The sequence below is a fragment of the Lathyrus oleraceus genome, chromosome 2 (genome assembly GCF_024323335.1).
Source record: "Lathyrus oleraceus cultivar Zhongwan6 chromosome 2, CAAS_Psat_ZW6_1.0, whole genome shotgun sequence".
NCBI lineage: Eukaryota > Viridiplantae > Streptophyta > Magnoliopsida > Fabales > Fabaceae > Lathyrus > Lathyrus oleraceus.
The window spans coordinates 388549775-388565991 of NC_066580.1; positions in this window are offsets into that span (position 1 = coordinate 388549775).

Here is a 16217-nt window from a genome sequence, read left to right on the forward strand (position 1 = left end):
TCAGGGTAAAGTTGCTGACATTTAAGAGGAATAGACTAAATGCACATGTCTTGATTAACGGGCCATGTAATGTTAAAAGCAATGGATCCTCAATACCCCTTGTAATTAATTATTCCAAGGAAAGTAGCGAGATATAGAAGACCAATGCCATCAATATCTCGAGAGTCATTGGGTCAACCTATGGTAATCAAGTGTTTGTTTCAGGGAAACTCAAGAAAAAAGCTAGTGAGGCGGTATTGGGGTCCTCGAGTGAGGAAAATATTCCAAATTTTGGTAAGGGACAGTCACCCACTATACCATATCATCCATATCCACATATAGCGGTCGCCACGCCAACTCACTATTCACAATAACTGCCTTTCCGACATCCACATCAACATCCTTTATTTAGTCTTCCCCAAGGTTACTAGAGTCAGAATCAAAACCTAAATCAGAACAAGCCTCATAGTAATATGGAGAGAATAAATTCTCTTATTGACCCTATTCCTATACCATATGGTCAACTTCTGCCTCTTTTGATTCATAAGTCACTGGTGTTTCCCAAACCTCTTAGGACTCGACCACCATCGTTCCTGCCTGAGTAAGACCTAAATGTCAAATGTGGATATCAAGACGGGTCAGTGGGGAATTCTATTGGAAATTGTAGGCCATTCAAAGCTCAAGTTCAAAAGTTGATTGACAACAAGAGCCTAGTCTACAAAGAGGAAAACCCAAGCGTTAAGTATGAGTACTATACTAGAGAAGTGAGGCATTCTATCAAAGAATTTAATAAGTTTAAGGGGAAATTGGAAAGGTTGATTGGCACAAAACCACTATCCCTCTAGAAAGAAGGCCTACAAGGGATCTCTAAGACCCCTTAACATCATGTACCACAAAGAAGGTCTCAGACAAATGGCGAGTGTGATATCATTGCTTCCCTGCGAGAATGCTAAAATAGTGACATGCTCCGCAACCCACGCAAGTGGAAGCAAAGAAGAAATGGAAAATAGATCCAAAAAGGCTACATCGAGTGAAAAGTCTGAGGGAGAAGACTTTAGATACTTGTAAGACCCCAATTTTGACCCTAAGATCCCTCATGAAATTCCACCATAAGCATTAACACTGGGATCATGTATTGGCATCCTCCTTACCCCTTTTTCATTGGGTTTGTTTTAGGAGAGATCACCAAGTACTTTGTGATTATATCATACTTGTATTTTATCATTTCACTAACCAAAATACCAAAAATATGTCTTTGCATTTGTCTAACTCTTTTGTAGGAAGGGCATGATCTCATTGATTCATCAAGTTCACATCTAGGGGTTCAGACCCTCATGAACAAAGAGCACAACCAAGGACTGATTCAATAATGGTTATGAACATCATATATGAGACCCAATGATCTCTACATATTATATTGATCAATTTTTCTTCAAGAGTTTGAGGGTGATTTTCCTTGGAAACCCTAGCTTGACTGGGTATCTTGAGTAACTTCTCCAACAAGCTATCTCACCAATTGATCAAAATTTTCAAGGTACACTTCAAAATTCATCATATTATGCATATATGATCTACCATGAGCCAAGAAAACCAAGAGAATTGGAAGTTAGCAAGTTGGTTGATGGAGGTTGGCCAGATGGATTCATCTAATCAAAACTGGGTCTCCCTAGACCATATCTCCTACAATTTTCACCATATGAAAATGATTCCAATAGAAAACTTACTATAAATTACATTCCAAACAACTTTCATGTTGATACTTAGAGCTAGTTTTGCTTGGAAAATCATTTTCTATGTTGAAACATTATAGGTCATTTTGTCTAAACCCTAATTTGAAAGTCAACTTCCCAAGGCCATAACTTGCTCAATTTTTATGAGATGAAATATTTCCAAGTTGCACAATCAAATTCAATGTATCTACTTCAACTTTTATGTTTGGAGTGGGAGCTAATTCAACTTTTTTGAGCATGTGATATGAGGTTACATTATAGGTCACTTTTGACTTATACCATTGATCAAGTGATTTTTCCAAACTTCAAAAATGCATAACTCTATCATTTCAAATACAAATGACATGAAATTGGTGACCATTTTGAAGTTATTTGAGAGAGATACAACTTTGATGAAGACACTTTTCTCATTTGAAGCTCATATAAAAAGTTAAGCAAGGTGGAATATTGAGACATATGGCTTGACACTTAGAAAAAATTTGATATGTCAAAAATTTCCAAGCTTCCACCTCAAATTTCTCCAAGTTCCAAATGAAAAAGTGTTGACCATGAAAGTTGTTCCTCTTGATTTCACCTTTCCAAAGAGCTCAAATTCATACACTTTGGACAAGGAATGCATAGGCTGCACATGGCATGAACAAGGTGATATCACTTGACAATGATCAAACTTCAAACATCAATGCACACTTGCCTTGAAATCCAAGCTTAATTCAGACTATCCAACATTTATTTGTGGACCTCAAGCAATGATTTCATGGGCCTGTGCGCGCCCATGCACCCTTGCATCACCATTTGCCAAAATTGGAAAGTGATTTGAAGTGTGCAATTATCAACTGTTTTGGCTATAAATAAAGCTTCAATTGCTCAGAAATGAACACACATTCGCACCAGCTTTGATCCCCCATCTCAAGCCCTCACTTTGCAAAGGATAAGCCTGAGAAACTCTTTTGAATTTGAGGTTGAATTTCCACTGTTTTAAAATTCAAATCTCCAGGAATCTATAGCCTTTCAAGCATCTAATCCTTCTTCTACAACCAAGTGGAGTGAGACCAAGCACAAGCAAGATCAAGACCAGTTGAATCCAGACCTCCAATGAAGTTATTTTCCAGAAATTTTGAACTCTTCGATTCTCTCAAATTCTTGCTCAATTTTATTGATTCTTTGGTTGTCTGAAGTCCTACCAATGTAGGTAAGAAGTTTGAGTTGCTTTGAGGTCAAATCGAAGCAACTCAGTTCATGTACCTCAAATTTCAACTCCATATATCTCTCAATATACTTGGAGTTAGAGTGAATTGAGGTCAGATTCGAGCTCAGTGCCATTTTTACTTTAAGATCATGTCCTTGTTTTTAATTTTGGTGATGGTTGATGGTGGACCAGTCCGGTGAGGTCCACCGGAGAAGAAGATCGGAGTTCTGGCTCCACCGATGCGTTGGCAAGTCTCTGAACCACATGATCCATTCATTTTGTATTAATCTTAGGCGTTGGTTTTGATTACCACATGTGCAGCGCAGTTGACTAATGACCATATGGAATGTGCGCTAGGGACCATCTGATCTGCCACCTCAATTAATGAGGGAGATCAGATAGTCCACGTATTTTTGATTTTCTGAATTTTCATTTTAATTGCATTATTTTTAATAATTCATATTAAATTCAATATTGATCCAAAAAATATGGGACTTTCACCAAAAAAATTCAAATATTTTTCTCTTTCATATTCTGAATTAAAATTATTTTTTGGATCATTATTAATATTTTTCATGAATTAATTGATTTTGCATTTGTTTTTAATTGTTTAAAAATATTTTTAAATGTCCAAAAATTATGAATTTTTTTCTCCAAGGTCCTTTGACCTTGTTTGACCTTTGATAAATCTCATGTTCATTTATTTGGTGTTTTGATAAGATTTTAGGAATTGGACAAACCATATATTAATTTAAATGCACTATTTTAGTATTTTTAAATTGAATAAATGCCAAATAGATTTGTTGACCAATTGTGATGACTTTGTTTATGTTTGACTCTTGTTGTTGGACCTTGGTCAAGGTTGATTTGACTTTGTCAAATTAATATCATTGGATTTAGGGGATTGGTGGAATGTACATTCCATCTCCCAAAATGAATGAATGATATTAATTTGGTAAAAGTCCTCCTTTGACCAATTTGTGATTTCATTCATCCCCCTCCCACTTCATCTTATTCCTCTTCTTCATTCATTCATTCCATTTGCCCTATGACATCTTAAAGTCCTAATGCTAGTTGATTGAAAAATTGACATGAGTATGGATGAGTTTAGGCCACACCTTTTGCATATTCTTTTTGTGTGTGGTATGTTTCATGAGCATAGTCCATTATACTATGTCTCTAACATGCATTAACACCAAAATTCTATTGCCCGACCTTAAATAGTTGTGACTTCTACATAAGTCCAATTATGATTGCTTAACATAACGCTAAATTTGTGACATAAAAGGCATAAGCATTCTAGTTAGTGAGATTGTAAGTCTCCCCTCTTTCATGGTATTATGTGGAAACTTGGCCTTCTTTCCTTCCTTTAGAAGATGTTTTGGTTCAAGGATCCATGCTTGTGATAAGTGGGTTGAGTGTTCTCCAAAGAATGTCTTGAAAAGCAAAAGCAAAACAACACTAACTTCTAACCTACTAACTACTAACTTTTAATTTCAAGCTTTTACTTTAATGCAATTTACTTTTAGCACTTTATTTCATTTGCCATTGTTCATATCATTCTAATTGTTTATGTTAATGTAATGTTCACTTTGTCCATTTGGACCATATTGTGTGATATATTTTGTTTGTGTATACTTTGCTTGTTTGTGTGGTCTTTGACCATTAATGTACATAATAATAACAAAAACCCTAAAAAACTTTTGAGTGGACTGTTGGTTTGATCTTGGACAAATGGACTTAGAATCTAGGCAACCTTCCTATGCTAATGGACTTGGCCAATGCCAATTTATTGAAGAACCAAGTGCTTGCAATATGAAATTCATCTAATACATCTTTGAAGACCCCTCTGAGTTCATCTACAACATGATCATTGTGAAGCTGTTATTTTTAACCTGTGACTTGTGGTATTCATCTGTTACATGAGTTATTTTGGAAGAAGATCATGGAATGGATAAGCTTGGATGTGGCCATCTTTATTTGATGCCTTGCTCTTCAAGATAATATAATTGTGCATTTGTGTGTTGCTTGATTCTAAAAAGTCCAAGGGAATTCTAGGTTTCTATTGACATTTTTGTCTATTGGATTGCTAGCCATTTGGTCAGATCTTTTCAACTCTAAACTTTTAATTTTGTGCATAGGATAGTCTCTTCATCTTCTCCCCATTTCTTTAATTTCAAAATCTCTCCCTCCATTTTTTAAAAATCTTCTTTGTGTGAACTACTTTTGTTCTAAACTTTGACCATTTCTTGCAAAAAGATAGAAACTTTGGCCTTATGCCATTGCATTTTCTAACTTCTTTTCTTAAATCAAACTTGTAAATAGACTTAACTATACTTGACTTAAACTTTCAAAAAGACAAAAAGAACTAACTCATTCAAACCATTTTAGGCCTTTGTGTCTTTCAAAGTTAAATTTTGTTAAAATCAATGCATCCATTTTGAAATTTGTATCACGAACTACGAGGTTTTGATCCCTCATTTTTATGTTGGTACGTAGGCACAAGTCCGAAGGTCTTATCAAACACAAAAATATAATTAATAAATTCTTTTCTCATCCCCCCATTCTATTTGTTTGTAAACATCACTTTGTACGAAATACATATTCACACAAAAAGGGCTCCCTAGGAGTACCTAGGACACTTTGGGTGCTAACACCTTCCCTCTGTGTAACCAACCCCCTTACCTGTGATCTCTAACTTTTATTAGTTTTTATTTAAAAACTTCTTACTTTTTGGATTTTGTTCGTACTTTTTCCCTTTTCTCTTGGAAACAATAAAAGCGCGGTGGCAACTCTTGTTATTTGATCTCTAGCTTGTCAATAGCTTGATGATCATGAATTTCCCGCTACAGAAATTAAGTGGCGACTCTGCTGGGGAGTAGTCTCTAGTGGGTTTAGCCTACTTTTTGTGTGAATATATTTGTATATATGTGATGTTTGTATATATATATGTGTGATATAATCTGCTTGTTGTGCTTGGTGATCTCTGAGTGGTGAGATAAGTTCTAACCCGAACCTGAGTGCAATTAAGATAGGAGGATGGTATAGTCATGTTCGACTTGTGTGGAGTAGTTCTTAACAAGTTGGCTTGAGATGCATCTGCTCAGTGGAGACTCCTTTGGATTTGGAAATGTTACACAAGTATTTGTGGTTTGGCATTACTATCTCTAATTGGGTCTGAGAAGCTGAGGACCTTAGAACATTTAACCCATCTTGGCCTATTTAGGACGTAGTGCGGAAACTGTTCAAGTGTAGACTTGATAAAAGTTGTTACGCGATACTACACTCAGACGAGTTTCTCTTGAGAATATTATGTGTCGATGAGTTAGTCATCTTAACCTGTAATATCCGATAGATAGTATTAAGACTCTGGGAACTTTTTAGAACATGATCTACAGGTTTTTATCCTTAGTTCACTCTGTAAAGGCAAATTGTCATACAACATACAATCATAGATTTCGATGATGACAAATGACCACCATGGATGAATCGACATTGTCGATTCCACTTCTACAAAACAAATGCAACATATCCTTTTCTATGCTCATCTAAAATTGCTATATTTCATACAACATATGTGGATAAAATGTGATCATGACAAAATGCATGAAAACCACAAAAATACGAATTTTTGCAGATTTGCAGGTTTTGAATCGACCGCAAGGGTCAGCGCATGAGCCACGGGTCAGCGCATAACATAGACCAGTTGGTGACTGGTCAGCGCATGGTGGTTTGAGTCGACCACCGGTCGGCGCATGGCATGGTGCAGTTGGCCACGGGTCAGCGCATGAAACTTTCATTTTCCCACGAGTCAGCGCATGCCGACCTATGGTCGACCGCTCGTGCGCAAACTCAGTTTTCTGAATATTTTCCACTGTTTGAAAAGCTGTTATTTTTGGTTGGTAAGTTGGTTACTATAAATAGAAGTTTAATTACTTGTATCAACTAACATTTGTCAAATTGATTTCAAGTGTTCAAAGAAACAAGAAAAAGTGAAATAGGTGTCCAAGATTCATCATCTTCATCTTCAACATCTCACAACACATCAACTACACACAACCATTTTTGAAGTGCTGTGTGATTGATTAAAGGTGATAAGGTTCGAAGCCGTGATTTGGGAATCCGGTTCGGGTTGAAGCTTGCGACAGGTTTTTTCTTGAATAAAACTGTTGGGGTTTTGTCCTCCAAGACTGGTTTGTGTTTGGGGGTTTTTGGACGAAATTCTTCATCAAGTTTCAGTTGAGCGAAGGTGATTGAGAAGAGGAAGTCTTTGTCAATCTAGTAGCGGATTCAGTGAAATTGAAGGGAAGATTTCGGGTTCGAATTGTTGTAGTTGAGATCAGCCGAGCCGAGGGTTTGAAGAACTGAGGGTTATTCAACAAAGGGGCTGGAATCGGAGGTCTATCAACAACAATCGAAGGGCTTGATTCATCTTGAATCAAGGAATAAGGAGTGGAAGCAACATTCAACGGCTTGCGAGTTCAGTTGTATATTTACTTTGCAATCCTTGTATAAACGATTAAATTCAACAGGTGATATCTATTAAATCATCTCAATTCTAGTTTTAGAATTGAGGGCAGACGTACCCCGAAGCGAGGACGACGGGGGAACTGCCTCATCAAATCCTTGTCTTCTCTAATTTTCTGCATAATTAATTTTCAGCTTAAAAATTAAGTGATTTTAGTATAAGCACTTTTATCAAACATTGATATTAATTGAGTAAGAGGTTAAAACTCTGTTTTTGAATCCAAAGTACAATAGGATAGTGTACTAGATTAATTGGAATCACTTACTCAACACAAATATCACTTGGAGTGTTTTTGCACACCAAGTGTTTGATAATTTGCCTAAACCAAAATTATCTTAAGTGTGTATCTGGTTGATTTGGTATTTGAATCATTGGAACTAGGAATCCTAGTAAGTGAAACAGATCATTGATTGTGTGACTAGTGTAGTGATTCTTATTCCACATTATCATTAATCCATAGGCTTGACGCATATCCGGTTTTCCAATAACAGTTCGTTTTAGACTATATTTTCCTTGGCCGCTTCCACATTTAAAACAAATTTTCAAAACCAATTTTTAATTGGTAGCGCCGACTCAAATTTTAATTGGGATCTATTCAACCCCCCTTCTAGATCCGTGCCATAGTCTAACAAGTGGTATCAGGAGCTCCGGTTCACTCCGTGCTTCAAAATATAACTTTGATAGAAAATGGCTAACGAACCTAAAGGGGCTTATAATAGAGCTCCCGTTTTCAATGGTGAAAATTATAGTTATTGGAAAGACTGTATGCGGGTGCACATAAATTCCATAGATAGAAAAATATGGAACGTTATTCTCAATGGTCCAATTGAAATAACCATGACCAATAAGAATAATGAATTAGTGCCCAAGCCCGAAGCACAATGGACCGATGATGATGAAAAGAAATACAACTATGATTGGAAAGCCAAAAATATCCTAATCTCTTGTTTAGGTGTAGATGAATACTATCGTGTATCCCATTGTCCTATTGCTAAGGCCATGTGGGATTCACTACAAATTGCCCATGAGGGGACGAACGATGTTAAGTTGGCAAGAATCAACACACTAACACAAGAGTTTGATCTCTTTTTCATGGAGCAAGGGGAAACCATTGCTGACATGCAAAAGAGATTTACTCATCTTATCAATCGATTACATTCACTAGGTAGGCCTATTTCCAATGATGTTGCTACTAATAAGATCTTGAGGTGTCTTAACAGGGAATGGAAGCCTAAAGTGACCGCCATCAAAGAAGCAAATGACCTTACCATACTAGACTTGACAACATTATTTGGCAAATTAAAAGAGCACGAACAAGTACTCTTGAGTCTAGAACAACACGAAAAGAAAGAAAAGAAGGACAAAGCTAAGGTGAGCGAAAAGAAATCAATGGCTCTAAAGACTTCCTCCTCAAAGTCTCAAGCAAAAGAGCAAAGTGATTATTCCTCGAGCGACGAAGAAGAAGAGGACAAGAGCGAAGATATGGGGTTGTTCGTTAAACGTTACAATCGTTACGTGAGAAAGAACGGCATCCAACATTCCGAGAAGAACTTGGTAAACTTCCAGAAACAATCTAGGTACTCTAAAAATGATGACTCAAAAGGTAAAATGACTAGAGGGTCGTGCTATACGTGTGGAAAGCCCGGTCATTACAAACCGGACTGTCCGATGAACAAGAAGACAAAGGAAAAGGAATCATACAAATCACACAAGAAATCATCAAAGCCAAGGAGAGCATACATAGCTTGGGAAAGCAATAACGACTCCTCCGATGATGAAAGTTCTAGTGATGAAGATGAAAATGCAAACCTATGTCTCTCTGCTCATCAAAAGAACAAAAAGAAATAGGTACGACATGCTAAATATGAAAAATCCTCTAGTATGTCTCATCATGAATTACAAACTGCATTTGATACTTTACACTGTGAAGCTAAAGAGGCCTTTAAAAGGCTTGCCTCAAACAACAAAATTTTTACTCATTTAGAACAAAAAATTCGAGAATCCGAAAGGAAACTTGAGGCATTTAAGGCTTCTATAGTAGAAAAGCAGGTTGTGAGGACCTTAGAAGTAGAATGATGAACTTTGGGTGTGATACTTGTTACATTTGGCAAGGTGAAGTAAGAAACCTAAAGGCCAAACTTGACAAGGCTCTTGAGCCCAAGATTACCTTTGCTATCGATAAATCAAACTTTCGAAAAAGTATGGTTAATCCATATCAAAAATATAAATATGTTATAAAGGATGAAGATAGCAAAGGCAATCAAAATGTAAATTTCTCTTGTCTTTATTGTTGCAAGAAAGGCCACTCCATTGCTAAATGCAGATTTAGGAGATTTTTAGTTCCTAAAGGCATTTATCAATGGCTGCCCAAATGCAACCATTTCGTTCCTCACCATTCAGGACCCAATAAGCCTTTGGGTACATTCTCGTGTTAATTGCATTTCCATAGGTACAATGCGTCGAGACTAACGAGAGAAGATGGGTTCTCGACAGTGGATGCTCAAGGAATATGTCAGGAGACATATCACTCTTCATTGACTTCGTGGCTAAGAAGAAAGGATATGTAACCTATGGTGACAACAACCGTGGAGCAATACTTGGTAAAGGTAGTGTAGGTAATCCTTCTTCCATTACTATTTCTGATGTATTGCTTGTCGAAGGTCTTAAACACAATCTACTTAGCATCAGTCAATTATGTGACAAAGGATACAATGTATCGTTTTCAAAAGATTGTTGCAAAATTGTACATAATGATGATAAGAAGAGCATGTTTAATGGCCTGCGTGTGAATAATGTCTATATGTTAGACTTAAATGAAGTATCGTTAACAAGTGAGAAATGCCTTGTAACAATGAGTGAAGATTCATGGTTATGGCATAGGCGTTTAACACATGTTAACTTTGACTTACTAAACAAAATAGTCTCAAAAGATCTAGTCCTAGGTCTCCCCAAAATAAAGTTCACCAAGGATCACCTTTGTGATGCTTGTCAAAAAGGGAAGCAAACGAGGATCTCATTTAAATCCAAAAATATCGTTTCAACAAGGAGACCTCTCGAACTTCTTCACATGGACTTATTTGGGCCGTCTAGGATTAAAAGTCTAGGAGGAAATTATTACGGTTTCGTAATAGTGGACGATTTTTCTAGATTCTGTTGGACTATCTTTTTAGTAAGCAAGAGCGATACGTTCGCCGCCTTTGAAAGATTTGCTAAGCTTTCCCAAAATAAATAAAATACAAACATTGTTGCAATTAGAAGCGACCATGGGGGTGAGTTCGAAAACCATTTATTTGAAGAATATTGCGGTAACCATGGTATCGATCATAACTTCTCCGCTCCACGCACTCCTCAACAAAATGGGGTTGTGGAGCGTAAAAATCAAATTTTGGAAGAATTAGGAAGAACAATGATTAACGATAGTGGTTTACCGAAATATTTTTGGGCAGACGCCATTAGTACTGCGTGTTATGTTTTAAATAGGGTGCTCATTCGCCCCATTCTAAACAAAACACTGTATGAGCTTTTAAAAGGGCGAAAGCCAAATATTTCTCACTTACATGTTTTTGGCTGCAAATGTTTTGTATTAAATAATGGAAAGGAAAACTTGGGCAAATTCGATTCCAAGGCCGACGAAGGTATCTTCCTCGGATACTCTCAATCGAGTAAAGCATATAGAATATATAATAAACGATTACTTGTTGTGGAAGAGTCTGTACATGTCCCTTTTGATGAATCTTATCCGAGAAACGTCGGAAAGGGTAGTGTTGTTCATGGTGCAGGTACATCTACAGAAGACATACTCAAAGGTGGCGAGTCGGGGATTGATCAACCCGACCAAGTCAAAGTTGAGGAGGATAAAGATGTACACCATGAGGAAACCGAGGTTGCTCATCCGCCTTCAAACGATGATCTCCCTCAAGCTTGGAAGTCTCCCAAAGACCATCCAATCGACAACATTCTCGGAGATATCTCAAAGGGTGTTACAACTCGATCGAAGCTAAGTAATTTATGTTATCACTTCGCTTTCGTTTCGCAAATGGAACCTAAAAACCCTAAAGAAGCCCTACTCGATGAACACTGGTTTTTGTCAATGCAGGAGGAACTAAATCAGTTCACTAGAAATGAGGTTTGGGACCTTGTCCCTCCTCCGCGAGATCATCGAGTAATCGGCACCCGATGGGTGTTTAGGAACAAGCTGGACGAAAACGGGGTAATAACCCGTAACAAGGCGCGTTTAGTCGCGCAAGGGTATAACCAAGAGGAAGGCATCGACTATGAGGAAACTTATGCGCCGGTTGCCCGACTCGAGGCTATACGCCTTCTCCTTGCCTTCGCTTGTGCGAAAGACTTTAAACTATTCCAAATGGATGTTAAGAGTGCGTTCCTTAACGGTCACATAAATGAAGAGGTCTAAGTCGCACAACCTCCGGGTTTTGAATCTCATGAGTATCCTGATCATGTTTATAAACTAAAAAGGGCTTTATATGGTCTCAAACAAGCTCCTAGAGCTTGGTATGAGCGACTAAGCAAATTTTTACTCGATCAAGGTTACTCAAGAGGAAAGGTTGACACAACTCTCTTCATTAAACATCAAGGAAAGCACTTGATATTAGTTCAAATTTATGTAGACGACATTATATTTGGATCTACTAACATGAATCTTGTGAGAGAGTTCTCGGATCTTATGCAGGGTGAATTCGAGATGAGTATGATGGGAGAGCTCACGTACTTTCTCGGTCTGCAAATTAAACAACTCAAAGAAGGAACATTCGTGAGTCAAACAAAGTAATGTTTGGACTTTATCAAGAGATTTGACATGGCAAAAGCCAAAGCCATTGACACCCCCATGCCAACATGTACAAACTTGGATAAAGATGAAAATGGTAAGGACGTAGAGGTAAAACGGTATAAAGGTATGATTGGATCACTTCTTTATCTCACTGCTTCTCGTCCCGACATTATGTTTAGCGTGTGCATGTGCGCAAGATATCAATCATGTCCCAAGGAATCCCATCTAAAAGCTGTCAAACGAATACTTCGATACCTATCCAGTACTCCGAAGTATGGACTATGGTATTCCAAAGGTAATGATTGCTCATTGGTAGGTTTCTCTGATTCCGATTTTGCCGGTTGCAAATCGGATAGGAAAAGCACCAGTGGCACTTGTCACTTATTTTCAAATTCTTTAGTCAGTTGGCATAGCAAGAAACAAGTTTCAGTTGCCTTGTCAACCGCCGAAGCGGAATACATTGCCGCCGGTAGTTGTTGTGCTCAAATCCTATGGATTAAGCAACAATTATTGGATTTTAACCTCAAACTCGAACATATTCCTATTTTCTGTGACAGTACAAGTGCCATTAATCTTACCAAAAATCCTGTGTTGCATTCTCGCACCAAACATATCGAAATTCGACACCACTTTCTTCGGGATCATGTAGAGAAAGGTGATGTTGTATTTGAACATGTTAATACTGAAAATCAACTAGCGGACATTTTCACAAAGCCGCTAGCTACTGAACCTTTCTTTCATATTCGCCGAGAACTTGGTATTCTCGATATTTCGGAACGGGCATTATAAATTGCTGGTTTTATCTTATTTCATCTAAGACTATAATCTTGTACCTCTAACAAGTTGATGTTGTTGCAAGCACAAGTTTATTGTTCATCAAGTTACTCCGGCATCGAGGTGATATTGTTCCTCTCTCTCTCTCTCTCTCTCTCTAAATTTTCATGGTTAAATAGTTGTACTACATGATAATGTTGTATATATATGTATGACGTATCTCTTTGGATGTTTATTATTGTGTGGCATTGTAATTATGCATCAAACATGTGAGCGTATGTGCAGAAAAGTAAAAAACTGGAAATTTTGCCTGTATGAGCTGACCGTAACAGGGCACTGGTCGACGCACGCTTAAAAATCTTTCTGTTTTTTCAAAATCCAAACAATATGCGTCGACGCATGCAGAGGTATGGTTGACGCATCGCTCAAAAATTCAGTTTTTCTCTGCAGAAAACCTTCAAACTTCTCATGCATCCTGAGACCTAAGAAGGGTGGTCTATCCAGAGTTGAATAGGCTGAGGTTCATCTCATATACATTCTGAAAAATAAGCAGAAAATCAACTGGCCCTACTACATTGCCAGTAGGATGTTCAGTCTACGTGACTCCGGACGCGGAACGACTCTTGCCTACGGATCTTTTATTCAAGAGGTCCTTACTGAAGTCGACATTGATCATTCGTCCTTCCCGTATACCTCCATTTCATCAGACAAAGAGTTCAGCACAAAAACTTTGTCTATGATGGGATATTTTTGGTGTGATGAGCGGAGATCCTACAAGTTTGTTCGAAGAGGGTATGTTCCTACGACTGTTGAAGAGGAAGATGAAAGTGATGAAAGTGAAGAAGAAGACGAAGAGGAAAATGAAGAAGAGGGAGCAGGACAAGCCTTTGATCAGCATGGTGGAGATGATAGTCCTCCACAAGTTCACGCTCACGACTACACAGACTCCGCTTGGGTTCAGCATTCACATTCAACTGAAGAAGATGCCTCCAACCAGGGTGGCTGGGGTGAATGGTAACATACGGGCTGGTCAACACAACGCCAATTCTACCAGCCGTATCACTATGGTGATGAAGCATCTCCTCCGTCTCCTCCACAGCACACAAACTCTTCCAAACTGTTGGATATGATGCGAAATATGCAGCTGGCTCAACAATCCTTCATGCAAACTCAAGATGAGCGCTATGCTCATATTAGCAGCCAAATTCAAGCACAAAATGAGAGGCTCGACAACCTCTCTACGAGCTTGAATGAACAGTATGCAGCTTTTTCGGAAACGTTTGAACGTCAGGAACGGTCGGTCGACAGGGGTATCAAGTATCTAGGCGGCATTGCTGAACAAATATCGTCTCTGGCTGACCCCTACAGAAACCTGAATATCTGTTACCATCAAGGACGACACCATTAGGACATAGGACTGCATATGCATCTGAAATTGTTTGTTGTTTGACTGTATTCATTTGTCTGTTATGCTTGTTTGTGCAAAATCAATTTTAATGTTTATCATCTTTTAATTAATGATTATCATTCAGTAATGATATTTAGTGTGATATTGTTATCTGATATTGTTATTTCCTGTTGAAGTTTTTGTTACGTTGATTATCGTTCCTTTTCTCTTTTTGATGTTGTCAAAGGGGGAGAAGAGGTACAAGCAGCCAAAATATTGCCAAAATATTCACAACAGTTAACAGTCGGCTTTGCAGATAGCCTTAGATTACAAAAGAAAGGGGAAGTGTGCATAATGTGTGTAAATATTGCATGTGTTTGTCTCATTGGCTTTACACAAGTTGTCATCATCAAAAAGGGGGAGTATGTAAAGGCAAATTGTCATACAACATACAATCATAGGTTTCGATGATGACAAATGACCACCATGGATGAATCGGCATTGTCGATTCCACTTCTACAAAACAAATGCAACATATCATTTTCTATGCTCATCTAAAACTGCTATATTTCATACAACATATGTGGATAAAATGTGATCATGACAAAATGCATGAAAACCACAAAAATACGAATTTTTGCAGATTTGCAGGTTTTGAGTCGACCGCAAGGGTCAGCGCATGAGCCACGGGTCAGCGTATAACATAGACCAGTTGGTGACTGGTCAGCGCATGGTGGTTTGAGTCGACCACCGGTCGGCGCATGGCATAGTGCAGTTGGCCACGGGTCAGCGCATGGAAGACTTGAGTCGACCATAGGGTCGGCGCATGAAACTTTCATTTTCCCACGGGTCAGTGCACGCCGACCTATGGTCGACCGCTCGTGCGCAAACTCAGTTTTCTGAATATTTTCCACTGTTTGAAAAGCTGTTATTTTTGGTTGGTAAGTTGGTTACTATAAATAGAAGTTTAATTACTTGTATCAACTAACATTTGTCAAATTGATTTCAAGTGTTCAAAGAAACAAGAAAAAGTGAAATAGGTGTCCAAGATTCATCATCTTCATCTTCAACATCTCACAACACATCAACTACACACAACCATTTTTGAAGTGCTGTGTGATTGATTAAAGGTGATAAGGTTCGAAGCCGTGATTTGGGAATCCGGTTCGGGTTGAAGCTTGCGACAGGTTTTTTCTTGAATAAAACCGTTGGGGTTTTGTCCTCCAAGACTGGTTTGTGTTTAGGGGTTTTTGGACGAAATTCTTCATCAAGTTTCAGCTGAGCGAAGGTGATTGAGAAGAGGAAGTCTTTGTCAATCTAGTAGCGGATTCAGTGAAATTGAAGGGAAGATTTCGGGTTCGAATTGTTGTAGTTGAGATCAGTCGGGCCGAGGGTTTGAAGAACTGAGGGTTATTCAACAAAGGGGCTGGAATCGGAGGTCTATCAACAACAATCGAAGGGCTTGATTCATCTTGAATCAAGGAATAAGGAGTGGAAGCAACATTCAACGACTTGCGAGTTCGGTTGTATATTTGCTTTGCAATCCTTGTATAAACGATTAAATTCAACAGGTGATATCTATTAAATCATCTCAATTCTAGTTTTAGAATTGAGAGCAGACGTACCCCGAAGCGAGGACGACGGGGGAACTGCCTCATCAAATCCTTGTCTTCTCTAATTTTCTGCATAATTGATTTTCAGCTTAAAAATTAAGTGATTTTAGTACAAGCACTTTTATCAAACATTGATATTAATTGAGTAAGAGGTTAAAACTCTGTTTTTGAATCCAAAGTACAATAGGATAGTGTACTAGATTAATTGGAATCACTTACTCAACACAAATA